General features: G+C 49.4%; 1 protein-coding gene across 2 annotated transcripts in view; it reads left to right on the top strand.

Annotated features, from left to right (window-relative positions):
• Positions 1 to 430: 430 nt before the first annotated feature.
• NACC2 (NACC family member 2) overlaps positions 431 to 22,302 on the top strand; it is a 49,721-nt gene continuing 27,849 nt past the window's right edge. The window contains exons 1-2 of one of the 2 annotated variants that reach the window (XM_030287034.4): positions 431 to 637; positions 15,878 to 16,009. The gene's annotated coding sequence lies outside the window, so the exon portion shown is untranslated. The remainder of the gene's footprint in view (positions 638 to 15,877; positions 16,010 to 22,302) is intronic. The other variant, XM_030287030.4, reaches the window with a different exon arrangement.

Below are 22,302 nucleotides of genomic sequence, written 5' to 3' on the forward strand. Positions count from 1 at the left end.
TAGACTAGAATAAAATAATATTAAAATAGACTATAATATATTAGAATTGAATAAAATAATATTAAAATAGACTAGAATAGAAGAGAATAAATAGAATAAAATAATATTAAAATAGAATAGAATAGAATAGAATAAAATAAAATAAAATAAAATAAAATAAAATAAAATAAAATAAAATAAAATAAAATAAAATAAAATAAAATAAAATAAAATAAAATAAAATAAAATAAAATAAAATAAGATACAATAAGATAAAATGAAATGAAAGGCAGAGCGCATTCCGAGCCGGAGGCACAGCCGAGCCCCGCGGTTCCCGCCCCGCTCGGGCCGTGCCCGCCCCTCGGGGCCCGGGGCCGGGGGAGCGGCCCGGGGGGTTCGCGGTGTCCGCGGCGGGTCCCGCCCCCCGCGGCTCCTCCCGCGGGTCCCCCCGGCCGGGGCCGCCCCCGCCCGCCCCCGCCCCGCGGGCGGCCCTGGCGCGGAGGCGCTGCCGGTGCCGGTCCCGCCGGGCCGGTCTGTGCGGCGGCTGCTGGGCGAGGTCAGGGAAAGTCCATGTGAGGAGCGGCTGGAATCACTTCCTGCCGCCGCCCGGCCCCGCCGCGTCAGGCCCAGGGCAGCCTCGGGGGCCGGCGCCCCGCAGGTGAGCGCAGCCCCGGGACCCCGGCCCGGCCCCGGCACCCCGGCCCGGCCCCTCAGCCCCTCCGGGGCAGCGCCGAGCCCGCATGGCCCCGGGCCGAACCGTGCCGGGCCGAACCGTGCCGGGCCGGGCCGGGCCGGGCTGGGGGCACACGCAACATCGCAGCCCCGCGGGTCCCGGGTGGGGCGGGAGGGGAAGGGCAGGGGGGACCTGCCGGGGCTCAGCCCCCCGGTACCCCGTGGGAAGCGGGGTTTGGGGCTCCGGGGGTTCCCGGCGGTGCTGCGGCAATGCGGGATTGGGGGTGCGGAACCCCCCGGGGCTGCGGGATGGGGGTCGCGGATCGATGCGGGCGCGGGCTCCGAGTTGGGCTCTGCGGGGAGGGAGAGGTTGAAATGCAAAACGCGGCCGAACCCCGAAACTGGGGTTTGGGGATGGACCTCCCAGCCGTGGGGCGGGCGGTGTGCCCCATCCCGGCGGGGACCCCTCTGTTGTGGGGGGCTGGAGCCGCTCCGCTGGTGCGGAAAGTGGGGACGGGGCTGGGCTGGGCTGGGCTGGGGCAGCGCTGCCCTGCCCGCCGCAGCCTGCCGTAGTTCAGCGCTCAAGGACTTCTCCGAACATCTTCCCTGCCCTAGGAAAGCCAGCGGTACATCGCCTGTGCTCCGCCGGCCCGGCCGATGGCGAAGTGCAGGATCACTTCCAGCCAAGTCTCCATTACCCGCCGGCTCATTAATTTGAATATTCCCTTTTATTTTTTTTTTTTTTTTTTTTTCCTCTCTTCCCCCTCCTCCTTTCCGGAGGCATTTGCGAGGCTTGTGGGCAGCTTGATGTGCTCGCTGCCTGCCAAGTGTTTGCCTCTCGCCCTGCGTAATTGAGGGGCTGGCGTGCCGGCTCACCTTCTCCGGCTGAAATATTAAACAGCAGGAGAAGCTGGGATCGGTAAACAAGCCGGGATGATTGCTGCTGCTGCTGCTCCTCCGTGGGGACACTGCCACTGGGCTCCCCGGGAGAAGCGGGGCTGCTCCAAAGTGCAGCATCTCAGCACGCCTCTCCCCAAATTTCCTGCCAGATTCACAGCCTGCTCTGAAATTCTGAAAGCTTTTAAATAAAAAGAGCAAAGCCGAGCTGTTCCTTAGAGGCTGACTTGCTGTGGCTTGCCCATCTGAGGCTGTGACCCCAAGGTGAGGATGATGGAGGTGATAATGCTTGGACTTGAAGTAAGTGGCAAGTATTAAAAAAAAATTAGTGGTCTCATCCTCTCCCTCCTGAGAGTAAATGTCCTTCTGTTGCTGTAACTGCTGTGTTTTGGGGTTTTTCCTCCTCCAGAGGCCTTTTAATTAAGGCTTCACTGGGTTAAAGCTGTCCTATTGGGACAGAGGAGGGTGGGGATGGATTTCTGAAGCTTAAAATTTGTCAAAAAAAAACCTCCCAAGGCGGCTGGAATTACAGAGAGCAAAGCCAGGCGTCAAGGCAGGAACAGGGGGTCCCACTGGGGCCAGAGGTGTGGTTTGTGTCTTGGTTGGCCTGTGGCTGTTTTTGTATTCCCAAAACTTTGTCCAGAGCTCCCCAAGCTTTTCCCAGAGCCCTCCTTTGTTGTGAGAGATGGGTGCCATTAGCCGGGATGCGTGGATCGCTTTGGAAGTGGTATTTTTGGAGCCCTCTGGCAATATAAAAGCCTTTTAGCTCTCCTAGTCATGCCTGTGCTTTCCTGAGGGAGCCTGCTGGAATTGGAGGCAGATTTTGGCTCCTCCTGGCTGGTGCCAGTGACAGGGCAGCATCACCACGCTCAGGGGGGGACACGGAGCATCCTCACTGCTTGTTAGTCCAGAAAAGAAAAATCCCTTCTCCTTGAGCTTGAGCCTGGCTGGAGCATCCAGGTGAGTCCCTGTGGACTGGGCTTTGGCTCAGATCCCAGCTGGAGGTGTCAGGAGGAGCGAGGCCACTTTGCAGCATTGCTGGCCAGGGAAGGAGCACCAGCAGAGCTCCTGCCAGAGCCTCTGGGCTGCTTGGGAGAAAACTCCAGGCTGTGCTTTCCTGGCTGGGGACACAGCCCAGCTCACCTTGGAGTGGAAATATTTATTTCAGGCTGTGTTGCACAGCCCGTGGTCCTGGAGGGCTGTGGGGTGGGCAGGGATGGGATCAGAGCTGGGGACAAACACCATGGAACAACCCGGGAAAGAGTGCTGGGACTCGGCTCCTGCTTTGCTCTGTGCTTAAAAATACTCGAGCCTGACAAAATGGGGTTAGAAGGAGGGTTCAGCCATGGCTTTGAGTCTTTCCAGGTTTTCTGAGCCAGCAGTTTTCAGGTGGGGAAATAGGGTGGGATGTGCTGGGCCAAAGGGAACTGCTCCAGACAGCTCCAGGGATGCTGAGGAGCAGGGGGGGCTGCACTTGAGTGGCTTTTTCCCCCCTCTTTTCTAACCTTTGAGCTTACTTGAATGTAATGAAAGAAACAAAACCCGGCATGCAGTTGGAGGAAATGAAAAGGAATTGTGAGTTCCCTGCCATACCTAATGGCCAGAGCGAGCATCGAGCATCGGATCTTGCTGCAATTAGGCTTTAAATCGAGCTGAGCCTGTGTTTGGCATCCAAAGAGCAGCTTCCCAGCCCATTTACTCCTCATCCAGGGAAGTGGCAGCGGATCCCGTAGCCCTCAGACCCACTGGGGTGGGCACACCTACAGGAGGGCGTGTGGGGTTTTTTAATTTTATTAAATCAAGCCTGTAGAGCGGTTGGGAAATAGGTGAAGCGTGCTTAAAAGAGGGTGAGGCTGTTGGTTTTCTCTACCTGACTTTATTTGCGGAGTGACAGGAATTTTGACAGGCTTTGTGTCTTTTTTAGCAAATCAAGTGTCATGCCAGGTTTGCCTGTGGATGAGATCATTTGCAAAATATGTTTCCCAGCTTGCTTCAGGCATAATTCATTGTGTCAACTGCAATTGCTCATTTGCTAGGAACTGTGATTCATTAGTGGTTTATTTTTTGTTGGGGTTTTGGGGTTTTTTTTAAGTTCAACTTGTTTTTAAGCAAATGTTTGGAGGCAGAACAGGGATCTGAAAAAAAAAATAATTAAATATTACATTCTTTGTAGCCACAAATTCTGCTGTGAAGGGAAAACTTGCTAAAATGCTGTGTTCCCGGGGAGGGAGAGGCAATCCCAGGCGAGCTCCCCGGGCAGGATTGCGCTCGGGTTTGTCATGTGGTTACTCCTAAATGGGGACGGAGGTAATAAAAATCAGACTGCTGGGACAGAGGATGGAGGCAGCGTGTGGAGCTTCCTCCTTCTCCCTGCTGGGGGGTTCAGCCCTGTGAAGGATCCCACAGATCCAGGCTGGGCTGGACAGGAGGGATGGGGGATGCTGTGCTGTTGGGACAGTGGTGATGAGAACAGTTCTCTGGTACGGTGACCGAGACCCCCTGAAAGCTCCTGGCTCAATGGGATAAAATGAAGATAAATAGCCCTTGGCACAGGTTTTGTGCTGTGTGTGTTCCCGGGGCTGTTTGGCCTCAGGCTTTTCAGAGGTCCTCACGTCAGACTTTTCACAGAATTTTGTGTGTCAAGTACATTTCTTGGTGTTGCATTTCCTATGAAGACAAGTATTTCAGTGCATTTTTTCCCCCCTAGGTGGGTGGATGGGGGGGTGGGGGGCAGGAATTGCAGCCACCAACTACCCTGCACTAACAAACCAGCCTGTGTGGGCTGAATAAATTGATACACTTTTCACCAAAAGATTGATTTTATTTTTTTTTTCATAAAACATCTAAGTGATTATGAAATGTACATTTAAGCATAGATAACTTGACAGCTTGTTTTTTTTTTCCACCGTGCAACAATTCTCTATAAAGCGCTCTTAAAATGTTTCAAGTTTTTTTTTTTTTCTTGAGTATTTGCGCATTCTCTCTGGTTTTTAACTGATAAAAGATTTTTACAAGCCAGAAAAAATTGGGAAAGGGGGAGAGGGAGCACAGGAACGTGGGGAGTCTGCTGACTTCTGGCGCGCCGGCGCCGTGCCCAGGCCCTGCCAGTTTGTGCCAGGAGCCAAGGGCAGCAGAGCGTGAGCAGAGGGAGGTGGCTCCATCAGGGTGACCATATATAGTCACTGGGATGAGATTAAACCCTTCACCTCCCCGGTGTCATCCCCACGAAGCCACCATCAGGATCTGTTCATCACTCGTGAGAGCAGCAGGAGAGAATAGGAGAGAATCCCTCTTTTCCCCCCTGCAGCATCTCGGTGGCGATCAGGGCTCCTCTGGACGATCTGGATGTGTGGATTGGGGTTCAGCAGCCAGTGCTGGGTGTTCAGGGCAGGATTTCAGCAGCACAGCCTGTGCAAGGAGCTGGGGGTTCAGTGGGGCTGAGCTGGAGGTGGAGAAGGGTCCTGCCAGCGCTGGCTGCGCTCCACAGAGCGTTCCTGCCATGGTATCCACTGGGAAGCATATGGCAGCCTGGGATATATATATACATTTTGTGTGGGGGGACATGTTTTACATGCCAGTTCTCCCTGTCATAGGACAAACATTCACGCTTGGATTTCAGGAAGCATTAGGGAAGCAGGAGAGAGCATCAATGCTTGCAGGGAGGCTGTAGGAGAGGCTGGGCAGTGGTGACAGGGCAGAGGGGTGATCATGTTTTGGCCCTCCTGAGCTTTATGGGGTCATGCTCCACAGAGGTTTAACGTGAGACATCAGTGAAGGGTTGGTGTTCCGTGGTGTGCCACGCAGAAGGCAATGGCAAGGTGCCCAGAGGAGATGGGGAGTGGGGATTTATCCATTTGAAGGTGGATAAAAGGATTTGATTTCCAAGGGAAGAGGCAGATGGGGCTTGCTGGGAGACTTCCAGTGGGATGCATGAGCCTGGCTGCCCTGGGGGAGTACAGACCCCTCCTGGCAGAGGCATGGCTGAGTCCTTTGGGGTGAAATTCCCACAAGCAGGAATAACCTCTCTGCATAGGTGCCCTTCACTGGAAGCCTCCCTCAGCACCTCACCAGCTGCAGCAACCTTAAAGGCCTAAACCTGAGTAGGATAATGTGCATTTTGGTTATTCTCTTGTGACTGGAATCACATCCTCATGGCAAACTTAGGGATTATGATTTCCTAATGGGCATAAGGAGGCTTTGAATCCCTCTGACAGGATCTTCTGCCTTCTAAGAAGTTCTCATGGACGGGGAATGAAAACTTTGTGGTTTTTGCCTCACCCTTGCAGCTGCAGCTTGGCCTCAGGGCAAGTGACAGAACCGTATCTCTCACTCATTTTACAAACCAAAGTTGTTTAAAACTTCATCTGTCTGCTCCCCAATTATCTGCTCCTTCTGTGCCTCCATTTATCCATGCTAACATCATCAATACATGCCCATGCTTAATGAAACATTATTGCTTAAGTTTAATTGTCTTCTAATTAAGTAAAATAAATTTTTGCACGGCGGTTGCAACAGCATCTTTCCTGTCTGGGAATTCTGCTGTGTTTAGGTGCCTGAGCCCAGGGAGGGGTGACAGCCACAGCCTTCTCCTGCCATTCCACGGAGAAGGGGATGGACAGCAGCAGCAACCTCCTCCCCTGAACCTGCTGCTCCTTTCTCTCACCCTGGTTAAATTAGATTAATTACCAGCTTTTCTTTTTTTGGATAAACCTCTGCATTTGGTAAAGCTGCTGGAGTTGTTTCTATATGTTTTTTTTTTATAAAACTTGTAAGTGATTATGAAACGTACATTTAAGTGTAAGTAACTTGACAGGTTGGGGTTTTTTTTCCCCCTGAAAGACACAACGTGGGGCTGTGCTGAGCACCTGGGGAAAGGTGCCACTGTTCAAAGTCAGGGCATGCAAGTGTAGGGCTGAATTTTTGACTCTTGTCTGAGCACAGTTTCTACTCTTAATGCATCATTAACATGGATTTCTGCATTTCATTCAGTTCCCATTACAGCACTCAGTTCCGTCTGTTAATTTTGGTATGTTGATATTTTTGTTGTCAGCAGTTTTTTTTTCTTCTTTTTTTGAAGCATATAAAAACCATTAGTGTGAAAGAAGATTAAAAAGATACATTACAATTAAAATGTTAATGAAATCGGCATCATACAACTTTTGAAACCATTTAGGCATTAATCTTTCTTGGTCTCATGTCCATTAACTCGGGCGATTCTTATTCCACACTGACCCCTGCTGAGAGAGTCGTGCTATAATTGGATTTTAAGAACTGGGGGGAAGAAAAGGAGGAAGAGAGAAAAGCCTTGGAAAAAAGGGCAAGTTGGGAAGGTTGCCTTGGCTTTCTGCATGGTGTCCATGGAAATGAACCCAACAAAGCCCAGCCCTGTTGCTCCATCACTCCCCAGGTCGTGTGTTCCCCCAGCCATGCCTGGGAATGTGGGAATGCCGAGGTCAGGGGCAGGGCTGGAGCCCTGGGAAGCTCCAGAAGCTCCAGGCTGGGCTCCTCCTGGGCTCTGGCTGCCACGGTGACCTTGGGCAGGACACGAGCACCAGACTCTGCTTTGGTTGATCCCAGTGTAATGTGAGCAGGGCTGGAGTGGGATGGTGAGAAGCCTTTTTAAGGCCCTGGGAGGAAGGGAATGGGAGAACAGCAAGGAATCGTTTGTCATTATTGCTTCAGCTTTCCCCGGTTCCTCCAAAATAGTATTTCTGCATTTTATCTGTTTGGGTCTGGTTTTTTGGTTTTTGTTTTTTTTTTATGAGGCTCTTTTTCAGCTTACACAATATTTGAATTGGGACCAGCCCCCCTCCCCAGGGGAAAGAGGAGGATTGACTAATTCACAGGCTGTGCAGTGGATCCAACATCAGGGCTTCTTGACTCACCACACAGCTCCCAGGATCCGTGCCATGGCTGCATGGGGGCCACGGGCTGTGCTCAGCCACTCCAGCCCATCCAGAACACTCTGTGCTGGTCAGTCCCAGCTTCTGGACACCTCCAGGGCTCTGCCTGTGCTGCCCAAGAGCCTTACACCTCCTGTGGGATGTTGGATAGATTGGGAAGGGCAGGTCCTTTAGGGATGAGCATTGTCCTTGCCAGCACGAGGATGGGGTTTGGGGTTTTTGGGAGGGCGGGTGTGCTGCTGTCCAGGCAGTGATGCACCTCAGGACTGGCTGAGCTGGAAGTCAAGGGATGAGCACATCCCGCCGAGGGAGGAGTGGAAGTACCGGCCCAGCTTGTGTTTATGCTGCAAGCATGAATTTTTATTGAGATATTTTCTTTCAAAAGCGAAAAGCTGAACAGAACCGTGCAAGCCGCAGAGCTCCCAGCCACTCACGGCCTTCCGAGGCGGGCAGGAGAGGAGGGGTGGCTGCTGCTGGGCTGGCCAGGGAGCCCAGTGGAGCTGAAACATCTGCAGGGCTGGGGAGAGCAGGAGAACACTGGGCTGGCAGTGCCCCGGGCTGGGCTCATGCCGTGGGCAGCCAGGCGTGAAGCACAGAGCTGCCGCTGGCACCGCATCACAGGGACCGGGCTCCGGGCAGCCGGGCTGGGAAGTGCTTCCTCAGAGCTCTGGAGTGCCTCTGCACACGCAGCAGGGCCTGGGGTTTAATTGTTTTACTCCCTTTTTATGTGGCTAAAAAAAAAAAAAAAAATTAGAGTAATTTATAGTGGTGTTGTTTTGTTGTCGAGGCATCGCGTGAATTTATAACCTGGGAGAATCGGGGATGGGGATTCAAAATTGTGAAATAGTGGCAGGGATGGGGATCCATCCTTGCCCCAGCTCAGCTGGTCAGGTGAACTGGGGGTGTGTTCTGCCACAGGGGTACCCCAAAGGGTGGTTTGTGCCTTTGGGTGAAACCTGCAGCATCTGTGCCACTCAAGCTAAACATCCTTAGGGGAAGGGAAAGTTCTAGACCCAGGAAGAGCAGCCCTGGACATTGCCAGTGAATTTTCTGGCCCAGCACGCAGGTGGGATTTCCAGCAGGGTGAATTTCTGTGCTGCAGGCTGAGTGAGAGGCACACCAGAATCAATATCTCAGTAGTCCAATAAAACCTGTGGGAATTTCATTTCAGCTCATTTCAAGTGATCTAATAACTGGCCTCTGAGATGACTGCTGGGTGTTTGGTTTCTTTGTGTGACTGTAAACATGTAGATGGAGCCCAGGGTACCTGCAGTGCTGTGGTGGGGCGGTGGGAGCCTCCATCCCAAGGTTTGCTCTGGGCTCAGGCTCAGTGAGGGCTGGGACTGTGTCCCCAGACTGGGGGTTTGGCTCTGGGTGCTGTTCAGATTCACTGGTGGATTCTAATTCCAGCTTGCAGCACTGATTTAGTGTCCAGCACACCTCTGCATTCCCTTGGGAGCCAGTGGGAGCTTCAGCAGAGCAGCTGGAGGTATCCTGAGCCACAGGGTACCTTCATGAATATTTTTGCAATCAAGTTTAGGAAGTTTCCTCATTCACCTTCCCTTTAAGATCCCTAACTGGCTGTTGCTTTGTTCATGAGTGCCTTAGGAGAGGTGTATCCTGCAGTAGTTGCTGACTAATCTGCATTTGGCAGGAGAAATGGTGCAGGAGGGAGAATTTAACTCTTTGCAGGGGACGGGAGGGCAGCACAACTTGGAGGGGGTAGAGAAACCAAGAGAACCTGCAGCCTGTGTGTGTCTGGTCCAGGCTGTCACCCCAGCACAACTGGGCAGAGCATTGAGTTTAATTTTTTTGCTTGGCCATCATCAAAACACAGAGAACTCTGGTTGCACCTTGGTGATGTCCACAGTGCAAAGTGTTGCAAATGATTTTAAACAAAAATATTCCAGTGGCTTTTACCACTCTTCTGTAGAGTGACTTTCATGATTCCTTGGTTCTTTTTGACACCTCCCAAGTGGCTTTTTCCCCCCAAAATCCTGGAAGCACCTTAGGTGCAGTTCAATTGTAGTGTATTTGTGAAGCATCACAGGTGATGCCAAGTGCCAGCCCCAGGGGAGCCGTGCTCCTGCAGCCTCCCCTGGCTGTGCCTGAGGGATTTGTGCTGTTTGGGTGCTTTGGTGTCCACTCCCCACCCTGCAGCCTGCTCCTGACCTTTCCTGTGCACCTCAGGAATGCTGTACAAGACCCAGGGTGCAGCATTAGCAATGGAAATATTTGGTGCAGGCGGTTCCCACACCCTGGTGCCCGCCCCGGCGCACGTGCCAGCGGCTGCTGTGTTTGCTGGGAGAAGTTTTCCCTCCTGGTGTCCAGGTGATGGCTGTCCAGGTGCCTGGAGGTGGGTTGGGAGCTTAGGAGTTGTGTCTTGGGGGTACCACCCACCAGTGTGGATGGATATGTCAGTTTGGGGAGAAAAGGGAGAGATTTGCTGGCAGTTTTTGAAGAAAAACCCAACCTCGCAATGCATTTGAGGAAGCCTGGGATGAGGTGTAGCAAGGAGCTGCTTGGAACTTGCTTCAGAAGGTATGTGAAGGGGAGATGGGATGGGGTGCAGGATTGTTTTCCTGCCCATTGCTGGATGTAGCTGGACAAACTCTCCAAGATACCAAGGAATGATCTCATGAGTCTGGGATGGTTTCATACCCAGGGCAGTGCTTGAGCTGCCTCAGCGAGCTCAGACTGACATCCCAGAGGCTCTTTTCTCCTTGCCTTGGCTGCTCAGATCTGGCATTTGAATTTGAGTCTTCACTTTGTAGGTGGGACAAGAACCACCCACCAGGCGGGCTGAATGATGCCCTGTTGTGTGTGTCACGGGCGTGGGTGGCACTGCACTGTACGTGCTGCCCACTGTGCTCCTGAGGCTGCCGTGGGCACAGTGGCTCTCTGGGACACGCTCTGGTGTTGGCACTGCCCTTGGGAGCACAGCCCACCCCGTGGATCCTGCTCCATGCTTCACCCCAAATCTGAGCCACGTCGTTTGTATGACTGGTCCCAAAGTGTCTCTTCGCTCCTGATTCCACCTCCTGCTGTCCTGGGAGCCTCCCTCTGTTCCTTGCAGCTCTGGGGAGGTTAGCTCGGGTTTAAACCACTTGCCTGTGGCTGTTAAGCTGTAGTGACATATTAAGTATTTAATATCCAAGTGCATTAGCTTCCCACCCACATCCCCCTTTGGAGATGGGCTGAGGGAAATCACCCACATCTGACAGGATGCTGCCCAGCAGAGCTGTACAAATGGCTTCCTCCTGGACCTCTGCTTTTCTCTGCTTTTCTCTTGAGTTCCTGCCCCAACCAGGCAGTGAGCGGAGATCCCCTGGCTGCACCCTGCACCTCGTCCCTCAAAGGATTTTTGGGGACATCCCTGCCTGCTGGGAGGGGACACCTGGCCCGGTGGGGTTGTCACAGTGCTCCATCTGTGAGGCAGGAACCACCCAGCTAAATCAGCGTCCCCTGCCCTGGTGGCAGGCAGGGCATGCCCTGGCACTGCCACCTGCGCCCGCTGCCAGCGTGAGCTGGGACAATCTGCCTGAACAGCCACGTCTGCTGCTCTTACAGCTTCATTTCTGGGCCCTTGCTTAACCCCTGCAGCACATCAGAGGCTCTTGTGAAATGTAATGTGCCGGAGCGGCAGCACAGGAAAAAGCTCTGCCTTCTGTGAAGCCAGACTGTTGCAGCGTAATTTGTTTTGTAAGATTTTGAAAGGCGGTGTTGCAATCTGTAACAGTAGAATAGTGGGAAGATGGTCAGGTGGTTCTTGGGACTTCAACAGACAGATTTCATGTCTGTGTGTTTTTGCAACACCTTTCTATAAAGGGAAACATAATTTAAAATATGATTACTTAGTGTTGTAACAGTCTTCTCAAACGTTTTTGCATTATGCAGAGATCATTATCAGAGGCTGATATTAACTTGCAAAGAATATTATGCAAATCATTCTCCTGTTCTTCTAAAAAGAAATTTCCTTCATAATGCAAAGCGTGACAAAAAAAATTGTGCAGAGGCTTTTGGCAAAATTACATTCGGAAGATGTAACAGTTTTTCTGCTTACTAGCACAATCCGTTTCTGCCTTTTGACTGGATTTGCTCAACTCGAGCTGATAAAGGCTGAATTTTAAAAGCAGGGCTGGGGCTGGGGGGGGTGCGTGGTACCTCGTGGGTTCAGGGATGGTCAGGGAGGGTTTTTGTGCTTGGATTGTTGTCTCAAATCCGCCCTAATGGCGATTACAGCCTCTGATGGTCTCAGCTGTTTGGTGCTCTCTGAAATTACGTGCTGGTGCCTGGTGTTCCGTGGGGTGGGGATGCTCAGCACCACCCTCGGCACGAGCAGCAGTTCCAAGGAGCAGGGCTGGGATAGATTCCACAGGGACAGACTCCCCAGGCGTCCAGGGCCACCAGTTTCAGCCTCTGGGTCACTGGGAGCAGTCAGTCCACCCTGGATGGGGGTGCTGGGAGGTTGGACACCGGGGTGGGAGGGCTGGTCCTGCCCCATACAGCCTTCACAGGATCACTGAGGCTGGAAAAACCTCTGGGATCATCGACCTGTGACCCACCCCAGTCTTGTCCCCAGCCCAGAGCACTGAGTGCCACGTCCAGGACGCCTCCAGGGGATGGGCACTCCCTGGGCAGTGCCTGGCCACCCTTTCCATGGAGAAATTCCTGCTGATCTCCAAGTTGCCCCTTCCCTGGCACAGCTGGAGGCTGTTCCCTGTCCTGTCCCTGTTCCCTGGGAGCAGAGCCTGCCCTGGCCTGGCTGCTCCCTCCTGTCAGGAGTTGTAGAGAGCAATAAGATCTTCCCTGAGCCTCCTTTTCTCCAGCCTTGGCATCTCCCTGCTGTTTCTCCAAGCATCAGCACGTTCCTGGAGGTAATCCTGGCCCGGCTGAAGCCATTGAGGATTTTGCCACTGACTTCATCCCTCCTATGTGTATTTTTTTTGTGTGTGTTGCAAACTGGTTGTATCAGTTCAGAGCTGCCCCTTTCTCGCACGGAAAGCAGCCTGTGCTGAAATCGAGAGGGTTGTTTTATAGGTATTGGCTGTTCTGCTCTTCTTATGGATTGATTGGCAAAAATAGAGCCTGATAAATATTGTAAATTACTAAAATACTTGCAGGCTGTGCATCACCGTCAGCTTTGGAGAGGCTCATTTGCTGTAGAACCCCGTTTTCCAGGCACTTAACACCATTTTGAGAAAACGAGGTCCTGATTTCTCAATACAAATGTGATTGAGAAAAGTCAGTAATATTCAGACATGTAGATTGAATTACGGCAGCAGGGAGAGTTTTCACCAACACGGGAAATTTTCAGGCTCCCTTTTTGTGTCTGGCTAGATAACTCGATATTTAAAAATCAACCCAAATTAGATAAATAAGCTGGAAGTCATAGTTAGCATTCGTCGAGCAACTTAGGCTGGATGTTCTGGCACTGCCTGACTCCACCTCTAGCTGCAGGGTTTCCTTGTTATGAACGGGTGAATTCTAATCCTTGTTTATTCCCCGCTGCAGAGAATGGCTTTATCCGGAGTTTTCTGCCCTGAAAAGGAGCCCTGGGTGCAGCAGGGTTGGGGCGGGTGCGATGTGAGTTCCACCCTTCACACTTCCACCAACACCAAATCCTTCCTGTGGTGACACAGAACTTTTAACACCCCGAAAGTGGCCCCGGGGTGTGGTTGTGACCTGAAAATCAGAGCAGTGAGGGGTTACCTGAGTTGGCTCTGCTTCCCTGGCATCTCCGGGGTCAGGGTGGGAGTGCTGGGGGTCCCTGCTGGACCCCACTGGGTAAATTGCAGGGAAAAGCTGACTTTTTATTTTTTAAACATTGCAAGGAAGGCTGAATCAGAGTAGGGAGGTGTTTTATTCTGAACAGTGTGGCGGAAAGGAATCTTTTTATCTTCTGGGTTTCTTTGTTTTTGGAATGTTTTGTAGCACAGACTTGTAGCAGCGCGGTGTTAAGCACATTCCTGCAAATCTCTTTCTGGTAGCCTCTGGAAAAGGGTGATGCTGCCAAAATCAAATCAAATATTTAGCTCCAACTGCTCTAACTGTTGTTTTTTTTTTTTTTTTTTTTTCTTCAGAGGATGCCTCTTTATGACTTTCTTTTTTGTTTTGTTTTGTTGTATTTCTTAGAAGAGCATTTGCAGTGTTCATTGAGCTCCTTCCAGAGAAACTGTGGCTGCCCCATCCCTGGAAATGTCCAAGGCCAGGCTGGACAGGGTTTAGAGCAGCCTGGGACATGGAAGGTGTCCCTGCCCATGGCAGGGGTGGCACTGGGTGAGCTTTAATGTCCCTTCCAACCAAACTACTCCGGGTTTCTGTGACTCCCTTTCTTTTCCCCATTTTCCCAATTAACCTCATTTTAGGCTGTGAGCATCAGCAGTGGTTTTTACCCTCTGCTGCCCTTCTGCAGGTTTCACATCCCCACCTGCCTCACTCTTACCACCAGGCATTAATAAAACCCAAGCAGAGGCCAGCATGATCATCCCTTGCCTCATTCTGCTGCAGGGAAACTCTTCCCAACAGAGTGAAAATTGCACGTGGTTGTGGAAATTATGGGGCAGGGAAGAAATAGCATTCCAGCCTGGTTTAATTTGTGAGTGGATGTCCTGGAAATAAGGTATAGCAATGCATAGCACAGGTTGTTCTAACGTGGATGTTGGGCTCGCCCTTGTGTGAGCGTGATGCTGCCTCATGATGTGGGAGCAGATATTATAACCTTGAAGAATCTTGTAGGACATAAAAGTTTTAATTAAAAATCCGGCTTGGTTGAGGGTATTTTGGTTTAGTATGAATGTCTTCATTTCTTTTGAAAAAAGAATTAAATGAAACCCTTAGTATTCCTTTTTTTTTTTTTTTTTTTTTGATTCCTGCATATTTATTCTTGAAGTTGAAGCATTAGAAAATAATTGAGTAAAACAAAATCCACAAGGCTTCAAATTACCTCTAGCTTAATGTTTTATTTAAAAGGTTTGCTAACTGACATTCTTTATAATGAATTAGGTCACGCGGCTCCGAAGAGTGTTGTCGGTTTTCTTTTTTACATTTAAATTTGAGGCTGCTTCCCTTGAAACTTGGGCTCTGCTGGCAGAGCCGTGCACGGCTGTGACTCCCCGGCCCGGGGAATCTCACTCTAATTATTCTCAATCACACCAGTGCAAATGAATCAAATGAATATATCCATGTTTGGAGGATCGAGGCGGTGTTGTCATGGCAATCTCCGTAAGGTCATGAGAAACTCATGGATATTGTTCACTGCCTCTCCTGGGAGCTTCTCCTACCTTTGCAAGACTCTGGGTTTGGGGAATAACTTTGAAGCGTGACCTTGTTGGGGTTTGGTTGGAAGGATTTGCTGTTTCCTGCTCAGGGGAGGGTGGTGGAGGGCTCCTGGCATCCCAAGTCAGGATGGGACCTGGAATGTGGGATCCTCCTGAATCCCAGGGGCAGCAGAGGTGGTTTATGGGCTCAGTGTGCTGGGATGAGCTTTGGCTTGGGTTTTGTTGGGAAAGCTTTGCAAAAAAGAAAAAAAACCCAAACCCCAAATAATAACAACAAAAAAAAACCCCAAATAATAAGAAAAACCCAACAAACCCCAAATAATAACCAAAAAAAACCCAACAAACCCCAAATAATAACAAAAAAAATCCCAAACCCTAAATAATAACAACAAAAAAAAAACACCCAAACCCCGAGTAATAACCAAAGAAAAAAACCCAAACCCCAAATAATAACCGAAAAAACCCCAACAAACCCCAAATAATAACAAAAAAAATCCCAAACCCTAAATAATAACAACAAATAAAACCCCAAACCCCAAATAATAACCAAAGAAAAAAACCCAAACCCCAAATAATAACCAAAAAAAACCAACCCAAACCCCAAATAATAACAACCAAAAAAACCCAAACCCCAAATAACAACAAAAAAACTCAAACCCCAAATATTAACAACCCCAAAACAACAACAAAATACTCAACTTTGATTTTCTTTAAGGCCGTGTTGAGTGGATCAACCTGGTCTAGTGGAAGGTTCCCTGTGCACAGCAGCTCTGATGATTTTACAAATATCTGGTGTGGAAGGACAAAGGAATTCACTGAAATTGGAATTCACTAAAGTTGGTGTTTTGCCAGTCTTGGTTGAGGCGATCCGTGTAGTTGTGGTTTTATGGTTTTGTATTTCTAAATTCTTCTTGTTTAAAAAAAAACCCAAAAGAAAACATAACCAAAAATAAGTGGTTTTGATAGACAGACATCAAAGCATTTTAATTTACAACTAAATCCATGTTAAAACTGTAATTATTTTGCTAACCCAATACATAGATACATATATGTATATAAATATATATATATATACATACACACCCCAATCTCTTTGAGCCTTCAGACAGCTTTAGCACATCCCTGTGCCAGTTTTCTTTCGTGCAGGTCGCTTGGTCTGAAAGATCTGACGTTATTTAATGCTTGATACCAACATTTTACAAAACCACTGCAAACTAAAGGAAAATCTTGCACTCTGCTGGCTGTAGAGGAGCCGTGGCTGTGCCCGCAGGGCGTCAGGTGAGTCTCTTGCATTATTTGTGTTATCTACACTTAATTGCTCCTGGTTGCAATTTGGAGTCTTTGGAGGTGTTGAGCCTCTGTGATCTTGTCCTCTCACACCCAGCATGTTCTCACGCAGCAGGGGAAGCAAACAGGTCTCCACAGGGTTGTTCACCTGGCAGCTGTGCCCTGTTGGCCCATCCCTGCAAGGCTTGGCTTGCAGAGCCCCTGCCCTGCCCGGGTGTGCCCTGTCCACACAGGGCTGGCACCTCTGCCCTGCCACTTGTCTGCCCACCGTGGAGCTGTTTCGGCCTGACTTTCTCTAGGACTTGGCACACGGGTTGGATTAAGGGGTTTTAAATTGGAATTTTAGGTTGGCAGAGCTGAAGCCTAGGGATGAGTTGGTGTTGAAACGCTCAACAGAGCACTAAGCAGGTGGAATTTGCAATTAAAGACCTATTTACATTTTAAAATCATTTCAGTTGACTTTCTGGCCCACAGGCTTTCTCGTTGGATGTGGGATATCCATTAACACTTCCAGGGCTCCAGGACTTGCCAAAACCCCTCTGAGCAGCTTTGCTCTGCTCCATTCTGCCTTGCTGTCCAGAGGAGTGTCAAATTATATTCTAACTTTATCAGTAGGCTTCCTTTTATATCATTTCATATATTTTTCTCTTTTTTCCCTTTTCCCAGTAAATTGTATTTCTAACTTAAAGTCTCTCACTAGTTTTGTTTTCAAACCAAAACACTTGCCCACCCAGCACCTGGAGGAGTGGCCAGTGAGCTGTGAGGGGAAAAACATGTCTGATAAGGTTAAAAAAGGCACAGGGGAGCCTTTAATGTTGGGAAAACAATTAACTGCAGCTTCTGCAGTATTTAACAGGGCTTCAAACCTCTCTGATTATCCCTGGCGTTGGCTTTTGTGATCGTTTGGTTGACTAACATGTCCCTTTCAGCTTTGGTGACAATAAAATGTGAGTAAGCAGAAAACTCAAATTTCTGAACGATGGCTCGTGGCAATTTCCTAATTTCCTGAGCGAGCACAGGCTTCTTGGCGTTTCATTCCTGTGCCAGAAAGACTATTTGCTCATACAAAGTTCTTCATTGTAATAGGAAAAAATCAATTTGATTACTTTCATGTCAGCATGCATGTCTAATGGCTTAGAAGTTATTGCAGCCATAAAATATACAGTATCATTTCTCTCTCACTCTGAAATTTGACAGGATTAATATAGTCAGCATGAAATCTTAGTCATAAAGTCGACCATAAGTGATGGTAAAATTAGCTGCTGAAATCGTCTGCTTATGGAAAGCATCTTCTGTTTTTCCTTCAGGGAAAAAATATCAAGGGGCTGGCGTGTGGATGGGAAGGAAGGGTTTGCTCTGATGGGAAGATGTCCATTTTATATTATTTTATTTTATTTTATTTCATCTTCATGCAGCTGTGATGTCCCTGACAGCCCCGAGCGTGGCTTCACCACCCGTTCAGCTCAGCTGGTGCTGCTGGTGGGGCTGGGCTTCGTGTCCAGCCCAGCCCTGCAAGTCATCCCCTGGGTGAGCTGCAGGGCCTGGGAAGCATCATCCCCTGCAGGGGCAGGATTTTGGGTTGGAAATTGGGGTTTGAGGTGTGTCCATTGGTGCTGTGTGTTCCCAGGGCAGGTGTGGAGTGAGCTGCTCTGATTTGTCTCCTGCAGAACGAGCCTTGTGCTGGTTGAAAGCTGTTTGTTTCCTTGGCTCAGTGAGGTTGGAGGGAGGAGAGGTGCAGGTGAGGTAGGTCTCATGCCTGGAATTGAGTGGATGCTCTTCCTGCTGCCACATTTTTGGGCACCCGTTGTCCTCCTCGCAGGGTCCCCTTGGGGAGTGGCTGAGCACCTTCAGGGGGGCACAGAGGGAAGCTCTGAGCTGGGATTGAGAAAGCTCTGCCTGAAGTTGAGTTTCCTTCTGTGTGGCTGCCCTGGGAGGCTCAGCAGCCTCACATTCCTGCTCATCCACTTCCAAACCTGCCCTTGGAAGTGGAGAGGAAGTGCTGGCTTAGGCAGATGTGTGATCCTGCACCAGCCCAGCCTCTGAACTCCTTACAAATGGTTTTGTTTCATGATGTCTCATTTCAGCTGCAGTGGGTAAGGTGCCCATGCTGCTTTTTCTGCTTGTGAAGCTGATTACAGAAAGAATTAAGGAGCTTGCTATCTTTAATAGCAATGAGCTGCTATCTTTAATATCAACTTTAAAGTTAAAACAAGGGAAGGCATCATCTTGCTTATGATGGACATTAATTGCCCATTCCAGAAGGTCCCAGAGCTGGGTTTTATTGCCAGCCCTTGGCCTGCTTGGCTTTGCAAGGGGAAATTTCTCCTGATCCTTGAGCAAAGACACAAAGTTTTACTCCTCTGGGTGGAATCAGGGGTCCCTTACGTTGCATCCGGATGTTCCAGCTTGGCTGGAAGCTGTGTCCTGCTGGTTTCACAAGTTCTGCCTGCTTTGGCAGCCCCTGGTGAAAAGTTAATATCTGGTCATTGGTTTTTGGCTGCATCTCCAAGGCAACTTCATTCATAGGCAGCTGGGGGTTGATAGCATCCGGACATGCCTGGGTGAGTAACTCCAGCTCCTGTTACATCCCAGAGGAGCTGTTAACTCCTTCAGCCCAGGTGGGGCGTGCAGCAGGCAGTGGGCACAGAGCAGGTGGATGCCATGAGCACACAGCACATCTGACCTGCTCTGTTTGGTTTCTTTCCCAGTGCCTTTTTCAGTGTAGAGAGAGCGAAGAGCTTGTCGCTGTTTAAGATCCTTCTCTGTGCAGAAAGGTCTCAGACTAAGTTTGTTTCTCCTGGAATTATTATGCTTCATTATCCTCTGGTTTGGGCAGAACGTTGCCTTTGGGATCTGCACTTGCTGCAGAATTTCACTGGAGGAAAAGGAGCTTGGCTGCTACTGCAACACACTCTGAAATGCAGGAAAAACGTAATTTTGCATTTCATGCAAAACCAAGGGAGGAATTTCCTCCGAGGGGCAGGTGATGAGGTGAGACGAGCACATTCCCAGCTGTGCTCAGGATCCAGGAGCCTGTGGGATGGAGATGTGCAGGTTAAACATGGAGATGTCCTGGTCCCTCACTGGTGTGCCTATTTCTGTGTGAGTTCTCCAGATCCAGATTTACAGCCTCCAGACACTGCTTCGATTCTCACCAGAAGATGTAGGAAGGAGGAAAATGAGCCAAATTCTGGGCTTTTTGCTGTTTGTTTCTCTCACAGCAATGCAGAGAGGTGCTGTTCCAGGAGATGATGATTTGTCCTTAAATTCCACAGCGCTGGCTGGGATGGAAAGCATCCATCTCCAGGGAGGAATGGGGCTGGGAGAGGGGCTGAACAAGTCCAGCTCGAAACAGCACCAAGCAAAGGTTGACTTGAACTTGCTGAGCATTATAAAACCATGGAATGGTTTGGTTTGGAAGAGACCTTAAAGCCTGTCTTGTTCCAACCCTGTTCCAAGGGCAGGGAGCCTTGCACTGGACCAGGATGTTGAATCCATGCTCCCACCCTGGATGTCTGGTGCTCTTTGGAGGCCCTGGTGGGGCATCTCAGCAGGGATGGAGGGTCAGGCTGGCTCTGGGGACAGCTGAGACACACAAACCTGGCACAAAGCTGGCACCCTGTTCATTTTTTAGTGCATTTTGGGAGATGTGTTATGCTCAGACACAGAGTGAGCACATGAAGGTGGTGCAGTGGGACAGGGTGGGACCTGTGGAAGAGGTCATTAGACATGGCACAGATTATCCCAAAGACCTGAGGTGCCATTGGGTCCCCTAAAACCTGGCTGGCCACCTTCCCTGCTCCAGATGCTGCTCTCCCTTCCTAGGGAGGAAAACCTGCTCTCGGACTCTTATGGAGCTGCTATAACTCTCAAATTTTAATAATAGATTACCATTAGTATCAGCCTTATATAATGCACAGCTCATTATTGCTTACTCAGAATAATTTTGCAGCCTCCTTATAGAACCTTGGAACTTTATTTGCTGAGTATAAAATATGCAGAAATGCATGAATAGTTTTAAGACTTGGTACCCTAAACTAATACAGTGTGCTGCTTTTTTTTTTTCCTGCACCATGATTGAAGTCAAATTAACATATTTACCTTCAGTGCTCCCAGGAGTAGCATTAAAAAATTCAAGAGGTGATTCAGAATAGTCTCTGATTTACTGTGTTTAAAGCTGGATTTCATTTCTTAGTAAAACCATGCAAACACTTGACTCCCTTTCAGCTTTCCAGCCTCTTTGTTCCCTGTGCAGGTCCTCGGACTTATCAACAGATGGGAGCAATATTATTAGCACTGTGTTCCCAAAAGGAAGCTTTTTATTTTATTTTATTGGTTTTTCAGGTTGGTGGAGAAAGCAGGGGCAGAGAGTCGGGGAGGAAATGATTTCTAACAAATGGCACAGAAGCATAGCTGCTGTTTCAGTCTGGAGTAAGGAGAAGGATGCAGTGTGGTTTCTGTCTTTCCTAGGGCAAATCATGGAGCCTGATTTTGGCTCTATGTTCCCATTTTCCCAGGAAAAAAAAAGTTGTATAAAGGCCAGGGTAGGAAACTGTTGCTTTATTGCCCAGTAATTTGTTTATTCTGACAAATGACACCTGTGCCACCCTGCTGGCCTTTGATTTATCCCTGCAGCTGTAGGGTGCAGCTCCTACAGCTCCAAGGATTTCAGACCCCACGACAAGTCAGGTTCAGGGATGCAAATCCTGCTCCAGGCTGCTCCATCATCATCTCTGTCTTTAAAACATGGAAGTCCTGCAGGAAAACCTTTGACCTTAACACTTTTCCTGCCCCAGGGAATAAATATTCCAGGGAGAGGGTCTGTGAGAGGAGACTGGGTCTGGTCAGTACCCTCTGAGCAGGACAAATCTGCCTGCTAATTCTCTTTACCATGCACTAGAGATAGTGCAGTGGGTTTTTTCCATGCCTGCTGCTAGATTAGGAAGTTGTTTCAGCAGATGTCGTTTCCTAAGAAAATGGGTTAATGCTTGGTGGTTAGAACGGTGTGGCAAAAAAGCTTATTTGTGTGAGGTTTTGGCTAATTGCCTGGCAAGAGTTACAGAGTGTTGCAGCAAATTTCCCGGATTTCGCAATTGCCATGGCTCTGGTTTAACTGGCCAGAAAGATTTGCAGAAATACACAAATAAATCGTAATATAGAGGCAAAAATCACTGGCTGGCTTGCTGCAAAAAGCTGGAGGGACTTGTGAAGAGGTCTCCAGGTCTGAGCAAGTGGCTGAAGCTTGGGACTGAGTGGATCTCAGGGATTAATAGAATTCCAGAATTATTTTTATTGGAAGGGACTTTAAAGCTCATCCCATTCCATCCCCTGCCATGGGCAGGGACACTTTCCACTGTCCCAGGCTGCTCCAAGCCCTGTCCAGCCTGGCCTTGAACACTCCCAGGGATGGGGCAGGACTGCTGCCCACTGCTCATGGGACTAGTCCCAGCACACTGATGGAGCTGGGAGCTGCTCTGAGCTGGGATCTCAGGCAGGATTTCCATCTGAAGGCAGGGATTTGGTAAATGGGGCCAGGAAGATGCACATCAAGTGTTGCTGTTTCTAAGGGTATCACCACGAAAATACTTTTACTGCATCAAAGAGCGCCACGGTGATGAACTGGTGGGGCTGGGAGGGACCTGGGGGGCTCTCCTGGGAGCTTTGGGATGCTGCAGGGAAGGGTGGCCACTCCTGCCATCCTGTGCCATGGATAAAACCTCTGTCTGGGCCAGAATTCCCAGAGCCAGCTCCAGGCTGGGTGCTCGGGCATGGGCCAGCACTGCATCCCCCAGTGCTGCTTAAATCACTGATTCAGTTCTGTCTGAGCAGCAGCCTAAATCAGGAATAAATGGACTTGGCTCCATAAACTTAGCACTTAAATATTTTCCCAGGCAGGAGGAAAAAAAAAGCCACAACATTTGCTTTCCATGCAAAACATATAAATCTTGGAAAAGTTCCCAAAGTTGTGTGTTTAACTGTTCATATCTATGTGCTTGTAGGAGAGAAGTGGTTATTCCCCAGCATAATTATTTTCCTTTTTTAAAAGGAAGCTGGAATGTTTATGAGGAAGGCATTTTAAGCTGGTGGTGGGGATGAAGGAGAGTGAGGGGAGAGTGAGGTTGGATGAGCAAAGGAAGCACCTTCCCCTCACTCCCTCCCTGCCAGGACTAACCACAAATGCTGCTTGCTGTGTTTTGGGGCTGTTTCTGCTTGTCTGATGAGTTTTAGTGAAACACGGATCTGGTTGTTGGTTTCTTTTTGACCCTGCCCCAGTACAAGAGCTG

The sequence above is a fragment of the Taeniopygia guttata genome, chromosome 17 (genome assembly GCF_048771995.1).
Source record: "Taeniopygia guttata chromosome 17, bTaeGut7.mat, whole genome shotgun sequence".
Lineage (NCBI taxonomy): Eukaryota > Metazoa > Chordata > Aves > Passeriformes > Estrildidae > Taeniopygia > Taeniopygia guttata.